Below are 10,483 nucleotides of genomic sequence, written 5' to 3' on the forward strand. Positions count from 1 at the left end.
GCCTTATTTAGGAGACTCCCCCACTCAAAAATTAAAAAATAGAGAAAATTACCCCTGACTTTGATGTTCAGTGCATTTATGTCAGTCACAAAGAACCAAAAAAGAAAGACTGCTGTGTCAGGGATAAACAATCATGTTTCCTTCAAGGACAAAGGCCTCTAAATCACCCCTAGGTATTATTATTCCCAGTTCTTTGCAAGAAGTATTCTTACTTTTTCTGTGAGTGTAAAAAGCTTATTTCCTACAAAAGAATACAAAATGGTTTGACCAGTCAGCCTTCTTGAAAAAGTAAAATCCTTGAGAGAAAAAAATGAGTCCAACCTATTCATAATTAATATTATGGTTTATCTGGAAGATTTACAACAAAGTGGGGCAGTCAGCTCCCAGTGTGGAAGATAGCAGAGCTTAAGAATATCTTCATCATGCTGATCTGAGACTTGAAATTGGAATGAACTCACTGGATTGTGAGCTCCATGAGGGCATGGACCATGTCTCCTCCAGGTGGCATCCCCACATCCTAGCACAACATCTGGCACTAATTATTAAATGTTTGTTGAATTCATTAGCTTATGTGTTGAGCTAACCAGTTAATTAGAGAGGCACTTGTTTCCCTCCAGCTGTGCAGGGCTCCCTCTCATTTCCATCATTTCCCACAAGTCTGAAATGTACAAGGCTGGTTATACGGTAAAGAAAGAAAAATTTCTTCAGAAGCTCATGAAATGTATACATCTAAATGGATGGCATGAATTAGACATTGCCTTGGGATACAGAAGCTAGACACGTATGTACCATAGTGATGATGCCATAGCTCAAACATTTTTTCAAAACTCTATCAGAGTGTGTTAGCTGCAAAAGAAAATCAATCATAATGGTGAAAACTATAAATTTCAGCCCAGAGGCAACGTTGTCAATCTTCTTCAACTGAAAATCTCCCCAGCTTTGGAAAGGAAAATGGCTTGTCAATGGCCAAATGCATGCTTCTTTTGTGAAAATAGTATTTTCCTTCTACCTCTGCATTTTTCAAAAGAAAATCTTTTTTGGCACACTTTTGGAAATGTATTTTTCTCAATTGTTTTTTCTTTTTTTCAGGCAGACAGCCATTTGTCTTTGTCTACTTTGATGATAATTCTATTACTATACCTGCATTTAACCAAAGAGAACTCTTGTAGGAGTCATCTGTGAAAGTCTTATAAACAAATAGATAGTGTTTTCTGCTTACACCAAACCTTTAAACACAGAAAAACAAAACTCCCTTTCTTACCAGGAAAGCATGTAATCATCAAGTCATAATATTTCCTGCCTCAAACGAACAACAAAAGCCCATTTCCACATATTACTGCAAAACCTCACTTACTTAGAATACTTACAGGAAGGGCTTTGGAGAAAGTGTGTTAATAAGTAAATTGGGAAAGGTTAGATCATTAAAAATCTGAATTACATCTCATTTTTTAAAAAATACTATTTTTATTTCAGCACAGAATAAGCAAAGCACATTTGAAAAAGAGTTAATAGTTGAGATTTACTTTTTTAAATATATCTATTAATTTTGAGAGAGAGAGAGAGAAAGGGAGAGAGAGAGAGAGAGAAACATCTTTGTAAAAGAGAAACATTTGTTGGTTGCCTCCCCCACACACTCCTATCAGGGATTGAACTCACAACCTGGGTATGTGCCCTGATCAGGAATCAACAGGCAACCTTTGGGTGCACAGGACAATGCTCAAACAACTTAGCCAGACTGGCCAGGGCTGATGTTTATTTTAAAATGTAAGCTTCAAAATGACTCTGCAACTCATTTGTTCATTTATTTAATCATGCATTCAACAAAAAGATTTAAGTATCTACGACATGATGCTGAAAATACAGCAATAAACCAGACAAAGTTACATTCCAGTGGGGAGACCATGAGCAGAGAGTCTAATACATGATACAATTTCAGATAATATCAAACGTGATGAAGAAAAATAAAGCAGGTGAGAGGACAGGCACGGGTGGTATGGATTGTTTCAGGAAGGATGTTTAGGGAGGGGACTCTCTGAGGAAGAGATTTGAATGAAGGGAGGATGTGAACCACCAGAAGACCGATAGAAAATGTTTTCCAGGCATTGGAAGAGCAAAAAGACCTACTGAAGTCACATGTCCATAGCTGACTAACCTAGACCTGATCTAACTGAGCCAGTCAAAGAAGGCCTCAGTGTCTGCTAGTGACAGGAACCACTATGAGAACATTCAGGAGCAATGGATAGTACTGTTCTGCCTGTAGGCCAGAGATGCAAGAACACTGCCCTGCAGTAACAGAGAAGTAGAGACCAGAGACCCATTGAGGCCCCCAGCATATTTGTTCCTCGCTCCCCAACCCTAAAACCCTCCTGCCCTTCATTCTGATACTATATCCTTATAGTAAATTCCACCTCTGCTTGGGCCAGCTCCAACTGATTCAGTTTCTTAAAACCAAAGAATTTCAACTAATAGCTATTTGAAGAACACCACCCCCTTACCTTCTGGTATAAAACTAAAGGCTATTTGCACTGGAACTGGCAAGAGGTCCAACTCCCAAGAAAAATTGTGAGATCTCTCCCCAAATCCGTGCTTAAAGTGATGCCACGTCAACTATGGTGGGAGTATTTACACCATAAAAATTGGCAAATGTGACAAACCAGAACTTGTTTTCAGAGTGCTGGATGTTAAACACATGGCAGCACAGCTGCCTAGAGGTAAACACCAATGGGTTCTAGAGTCACAGTTCACATCCCAGCTCCACTGCTTCCTGTCTTAGGTAAATTATTTATCCTCTCTGGCCACAGTTTCCTCATTGCAAAATAGAGATAATTAGTATCTACCTTACAGAGACAATGAAATAAAGATCATACAGGTAGAGCACTGAAAACAATGCCTAACACATAATAACTGCTCAATACATGTTAGTTAACTAGCAGTACTATTTCTGTTGAAGTTAAAAATAAAATAAGAATATTTTTGTGGTTCTAGAAGTTTGATTTGTTCAACAAGACATGAAACAAAAGCCAGAAGTACATAACTATGAAACTGTAAAGACAAATCCATCATGATTCACAGATAAGGTGATTGAAGGCTAGACCACCCAACAAACCAACTGGATAACAACTTGGAATTAATAATGTAAGTATATAGGTATCTGAATAAAAGAGATATATTTTTAAAATCAATAAGCTTTTGAAAACCATTTCTCAGAATTTATCCAAAGAGAATAAACATACTTGAAGGTAAATTGTGATATGCTATTAGAAATGCACTATGAACCTTATAACAAGTGCACGCACATGCGAGCACACACACACACACACACACACACCACAAAAAAACAAACGAAGACTAGCTAATAAACCAAAGAGGAAATAAAAATAACTCATAAAAATTATGCAATCCAAAAAAAAGTCAGAAAAAGAGGGAAAGGGTGAACAAAAGAGAAGAAGCAAAAATGAAATCCAAATACCAAAGTGGCAAATTTAACCCATGATTTAAATGCAGAGATGGTCAGATTGAATAAAAGAGCAAGAACCAAATCTATGCTATCTACAAGAAGCAAATTTTAAATACAATGACACAAGCAGGTTAAAAGTAAAAAGATGAACAATGTATGCCATGTCAACACTAATCAAAAGAAAGATGGAGTGTCCATATTACTATTCAATGAAGCAGGTTTCAGAGCATATAAGAGGCATCGTTACAAAGAGGAACAGGGAGGGGAGAATGAGTGAAAGGTAAAGGGATTGTGAAGTAGAGATTGGTAGTACCAAATAGTTCTACAGATGTAAAGTATTGCTTAGGGAATCTTATATAATAAAAGCCTAATATGCTAAGTGTCTGGTCATCTGTTCAACCAATCAAAGCACAATATGCTAATGATATACTAAGGCTGCTCAACCACTTGCTATGATGTGCACTGACCACAGGGGGCAGACAGTCGACCCTTTGGCCAGTCACTATAACATGCACTGACCACCAGGGGGCAGATGCTCCAATCAGTAGATTAGCTTGCTGCTAGGGTTTGGCTGATCGGGACTGAGCAAAATGGGTCGGACACATCCTGGAGCCCTACAGTGGTCCCTCTCCAGCTGGCCAACCTCCCACATGCCTCCCCATCTTCAATTGTGCACCACTGGGGTCCCTCAGCCTGGCCTGTGGCCTCTCGCAATCCAGGACCCTTCAGGGGATATTGGAAAGCCAGTTTTGGCCTGATCCCACAGGTCAGGCCAAGGGACCCTCTGTACGGGGTGGGGACCACTTTGTAAAATATATGATTGTCTAACCACTATGTTGTATACCTGAAACTAATCTATAATAATAAAAGTGCAATATGCTAATTAGACCAGACATCCTTCCAGATTACCTCCCAGAGGAAGCCGGGGCTGTGAGAGAAGCCCTGGTCCTGGGTGCCAGAGGGAAGCTCGTGCCAGCAGCCAGGGTAAGGAAGGCCTACTCTCGCACAAATTTTGTATATGGGGCCTCTAGTAAAAAAATAATATTGAATGTAAACTGTAATTAAAAAATAAATAAAATAAGAAAAACATCTGAGAGTGAAAAAAAGGATTTTAAGTAATAGCGATATTTTTCAGTTCAGTAAAAATACTGCAAAACGACCCATTTCTTTGAATGAGATCTACCCATTACAGGCCTTCTTCAACCTAAGGGTTGTACAAGTTTGCCACCTACTGACCTTTTGCTAAAGTACCTCGTTCTCCTCAAAATATTGCTAGCAATCATAATTCTATGTCATAACATACATCAAATGCATGCAACTATTTCCCAATAAAATGTGAAGGATTTTCAAAACTTTTATTTTAAAACTCCTATAAGGAAGAACATTCAAAGCTCAAAGTTTCTACCCAAATGTTAAACTATGTTCAGTGTTCATGTCCATTTGAAGGCCCTCTGCTGACCATTCTCATTACATGCACTGCTTAATTAAAATAAAATAAAATGAAAAGTAATCAGAAAACCTTGGGGATAGTGAGGACATTTTTCTGACACTCAATTCACTTCGGTGTTTCTTTTCTGGCCTGCTTCCCTCCCTGGGGTCTGAGTGCGCTGCCAGCCATTCTGGTAGCCCTTTCCTGGAGAAGAGGTCTGCAGAGAGCCTGACCTCCGTCTTGTTCTGAGCTGACTTGAGCTTTTTCCATGACTGTTTGCAAAGTTTCTGTTGTCTAGTTTATGGCTTCTTTCCTGATTTCCAATTTCAGAGGTGGCCCTAAAAACAAGTTATAAAGGGAATACTGACGCTTTATAATATCTAATTACTACTAGGCTGGGAGCTCTTAGAGGCAGACACAGGAAGTCATGCCTAGTTATTGTGTAGTGATCCCCTGCAGACCACCTGTGAATATCTCAGGTCAAGATGCATCACCCACCAAACTCTGAGGGCAGAGTCTTTTCCATTATGAATCCTCCCTTCTCCACTCCCATTTTTAATCTTTTTTTCATCCCTATTTCCCTTGCAGAATCTGTTAGGCTACTCTGCATCTCATCCCCTTATTCTGCAGGCTGTAAATATTGAACAATAAAACTCTGTCCATTTGTCTAAGGGTGCAGGGCAGCTGGCCCAGAGGACTTCTGAAATCCCTGGTAGTCATCTAATTCTATGGTGATAGGCCAATCCACTGCAGAGTTGATGTAAAATATTATACCTTAGCATAGCCCTAGCTGGTTTGGCTCAGTGGGATAGAGTATTAGCCTGTGAACTGAAGCATCCTGGGGTTCAATTCAGGTCAAGGGCACATGCCAGGGTTGCTGGTTTGATACCCAGTGGGAGGGAGGGGAGGCATGCAGGAGGCAGCCCATCAATGATTCTCTCTCATTATTGATGTTTCTATCTTTCCCTCTCCTCCCTTCCTCTCTGAAATCAATTAAAAAATATATTTTTTAAATTAAAAACAAAACACCCTAGCATAGATATAAATGAATTGTAAAGAATTGGGGCATCTTGGAGAAATGACTGATTCCAGTAAGCAGCATGAATGTGCAAGATGATCATGGGCCACTTTGTTGTTCAAGAAAGAAAAAAAATTTATCATCTTTAGTTTGCAGTAGCCTCCTGCAGGGGTTCCAACTAATAAATTATGAGAAAATTTGAGCACAAAAGACAAATAACTGCAATGGATTGAAATATAAAACATAAAAAATCCCATCCTATATAATAAAGAGCTAATATGCAAATGGCCATCATTCCAACACACAAGATGGCTGCCACCTTGTGGTCAAAGATGGCCACTGCCATGTGGACACAAGATGACTGCCACAAGATGGTCAGCAGGGAAGGACAGTTGTGGGTGATCAGATCAGCAGGTGAGGGCAGTTGGGAGGGACCAGGTCTGCAGGGGAAGGCAGTTAAGGGTGATGGGGCCTGTAGAGGAGGGGAGTTAGGGGCAAGCAGGCCTGCAGGGGAGGACAGTTGTGGGGGACCCGGCCTGTGGGGAGGAGGGGGGCAGTTGGGGGCGACCAGGCTGGCAGGGGTGGGCAGTTAGGAGTGACCAGGCTGGCAGGGGTGGGCAGTTAGGAGTGACCAGGCTGGCAGGGGAGGGCAGTTAGGGGCAATCAGGCTGGCAGGAGAGAGGTTAGGGGGTGATCAGGCTGGCAGGCTTAAGCGGTTAGGGGCAATCAGGCAGGAAGGTGAGCAGTTGGGAGCCAGCAGTCCTGGATTGTGAGAGGGATCTGACTGTCTGTTTAGACATCCCTCGGGGACCCCATATTGGAGAGAGTGCAGGCTGGGCTGAGGGGCCCCCCCCATGCATGAATTTTGTTCACTGGACCTCTAGTTAGTTCATAACACTCAAAAGATGAATATACTGATTACTTTGGAGATTGCTACCACTGCAACTAATTTTTCTTAAAATTGTTAAATAACAAACAGGAAAGAACTGGCAATTAATCCCATCTTTCCTGTAAAAATTAGATTTCAGCATAATCAAACAGTAGATAAAAGAAAATTCTTTGTAGAAACAGTCCTACTAATGAATGCAAACAGAATAATAGCATTAGAGTGACATCACTTTGCAACCTCTAATGAAATAATGACTCTAAGTAATAAACATCAATTGATGCTAAAAATCTTTCCCTGAAAAGCTAATGGGAGCTTTGTAATGGAGAGATCAAGTTGACACCACCTGCGCCCACGACCAATCTTTTTATTGTTTATTTAAGTGCATAGTACATGCTGTGAAGGATCTGAGATTTCATTCTATTTGTAAGCTAACAAATTAATCTGCCACAATTTCATGGAAGATGACAAAAGATTGTGATGGTTAATTTTACGCGTCAACCTGACTGGGCCATGGAGTGCCCAGACATTTGGTTAAACATGTCTGGGTATGTCTATAAAGATGATTAGCATTTGAATCAGTAGACAGTAAAGCAGATTGCCTGCCCTTACGTGGGTGGGCCTCATCTAATCCATCAAAGACCTGAAAAGAATAAAATGCTGAGTAAGAAAGAATTCTTTTTCTGCACATGACTGCTTCTGAGCTGGGACATTGGTCTCCTCTTGCCTTCAGACCAGCTGTCCTGCCTCTCGGCCTTTGGACTTGGACTGGAACATACACTATTGGTTTCCTGAGTCTCCAGCCTGCTGATGTTGGCCTTTTTAGCTTCCAGAAGCACATGAGTAAATCATTCTCTCTAACGCTGTGTGTGTGAGTCAGTGTGTGAGTGTGTGAGTGTGAATCAGTGTGTAAGTATGTGAGTATGAGTGTGTGTGTGTGTGTGTATGTGTGTGTGTGTGTGTAGAGGGGAGTGTGCTTCTCTGGAGAATCCAGACTAATCAAAGACCAAGGACAGTCTATTGCTACAGCAATAGCAGTAGCCAGAGTATTATTATTTTTCCTCTGGTTCCCTGAGTGTCAGTTCTAACAAAGAGGGTCAAATGACTCTGTACACACAGTGGGCTGCTTTAGCGGAAAGGTACCCTGAGCTTAGGGAATTCTGATGTTTTATGCTGTCCAGTAAGCTTGTCTGCCCTCTTGCTCCAGTGAGAGACACTATCTCTTTCTTTCAAGACTGCTTCATGATATAAACACCCTTGAAAAGAATGCAGACAAAGCCTCTTCTTGCAAAACATAAAGGAATGCAGAGCCCAGCTGATCAATCTTAACATCAGTACAAATGGGACGTCATATGTCTCCTGATGAGGCGCAAGACATACAAAGCACCACCTAGGATTTATTCTTGCCAAAGAAGTTTTATCTCAGTCTAATCGAGCCTGGATCTGGTTTGCAGGAAACACAGGGAATAAAAAAGCAAGTAGGGAACAAGTTGGACAAGGAGGCAATTGGCCAAATCTAGAAGATAGGAAATGGCATGTAATAAGTAACCCAGTTTCACCAACAAATAAGTGGGATTTTAAAAGGTGGGAGAAGAAATAATTATAGATGAAAAGAGACTTAGGAAATAATACAGTATGTGGTTGGTTCTTTTTTTTTATTATAACCCAAACAAACCAATTGTAGAACAATTTTTAGACAATGGGGAAGATTTTAGCATGGGGGAATTAAGTATTATTAAAGTTACATGACAGAATTATTGTTAGGGATGATAATGGCATTGGGGTTATGTCTTTAAAATTCCTTGTATGTTAGTTAATGAACTATTTAGGGGCTAAAATGATAACAATGTAAGCGTTTGCTTTATCATAAATTACTTCACCACCACTAACATCAACAAAAGTGGAAGGAAAAAGATGAAACAAGGTTGGTAAAATGTTATTAATTGTTAAAGCTGGGTGATTGTTCATGATACTCTTTTCTTCTATATAATTTTGAAATTTTCCATTAAAATTTTTTAATAAATAAAACTGTGAAAGAATGAAAAAAACATAACCCCCAAAAGTGAGATAAATTAACTACAAACATAAAAGGCTGATACAAAGCTGCTTTAATTTAGACTTTAGTGGAACATCTCAGATCTTCAGAAGCCTGCCCTTCAAGAGATTAACTTCCATTTTTTCTTCTCAATGTGGAATAACTCGTATCCTTTGCTCAGTGAAAATATAGACTTCCTATGGATAAAAGTGAGGTTGGAAGGAAAGGGAAGGGAAATAAAGGAAGGGAAGGGAAGGCAAGGGAAGGGAAGGGAAGGGAAGGGAAGGGAAGGGAAGGGAAGGGAAGGGAAGGGAAAAAAAGGAAGAGAAGGGAGGGGAAGGGAAAGAAGGGAAGGGAAGGGAAGGGAAGGGAAGGGAAGGGAAGGGAAGGGAAGGGAAGGGAAGGGAAGGGAAGGGAAGGGAAGGGAAGGGAAGGGAAGGGAAGGGAAGGGAAGGGAAGGGAAATAAAGGAAGAGAAGGAAGGGAAAGGGAAGGGAAGGGAAGGGAAAGGAAAAGAGAAAAAGAGGGAGAAATAGAGAAGGGAAGGGAGAGAGGATAATACAGATGTATCCCCTTCCCATGAATTTTATAGTCTAGTAGAGGTGACATCCATTAATCTAATAATCACCAAGATTGTTTAATTATCAGTGGAGATAAATGCTATGAAGTGAAAGAAGAAATTTCTATCAGAGCAGATAACACAAGAACTTGGAAGGCAAATCAACCTCCCTAAGGGGTGACCCTTGCTGGTGCTGAGACCTGAAGGGTGAGTGGATGTTAATTAGGCAAAAGGGTTTGGGGATGGCTGTTCTAGGACAGTCAAGCAAGAAGGCTTCAACTTTAGGATTCAGAGAGAAAAGTACACAAAGAAGGGAGGCCAGGAGATTCTTTCAGTGGCCCCACCAGAGGTAATGATGGCTTACACCAGAGACATTTCTTTTTTTTAATTCTCACTCAAGGATATTTTTCCATTGATTTTTAGAGAGAAGGAAAGACAGAGAGAAACATTGATGTGAGAAAAACACATCAATTGGTTGCCTCCTGCATGAGCTCCAACCAAGGTCCAGGCCAGGAAGGAGCCTACAACCAAGGTACGTGTCCTAGACTGGAATTGAACCTGGAACCCTTTAGTCCCCAGGCCAATGTTCTATCTACTAAGACAAACAGACTAGGGTGAGAGATATTTAGGAAGGAAAATTAACTCGACTTGGTAATGAATTAGATACGATGATGAGTAATAGATGTTTCATATTGTGCTCCTAGAATTATTTGTGCACCATTGTTAGAAGAGGTGATCAAGAAGATATGACTGCCAATTTGACTTACAAGCTGGACCCAGGAATCAGGCTCTTTACACCTTTTCCCATCCTTGGAAGTTACATCCTGCTCATTCTTCCCACAGTGGGAGTCAGTTCAAGGACACAGCCGTGAGAAAGTACAGTGTTGTCAAGACCGTCTAGACTGAATGTGTGACTGAACCCAGTTAAGACCAATATATAAACTTTTATGATTCTAACTTAATGGATGCAAAGGTCTGTTGGCATCTTAGGGAGGTGGGAGTGGGGTGGAGAGGCACTTGCTATAGCTCTATCTGGTCAATCAGGGTTCTGGCTTTGATGCCACCCCTTTTCAGACACACTAGCACAGACTTGACCCATG

Source organism: Pipistrellus kuhlii, unplaced genomic scaffold (assembly GCF_014108245.1).
Source record: "Pipistrellus kuhlii isolate mPipKuh1 unplaced genomic scaffold, mPipKuh1.p scaffold_m20_p_1, whole genome shotgun sequence".
Classification (NCBI taxonomy): Eukaryota; Metazoa; Chordata; class Mammalia; order Chiroptera; family Vespertilionidae; genus Pipistrellus; species Pipistrellus kuhlii.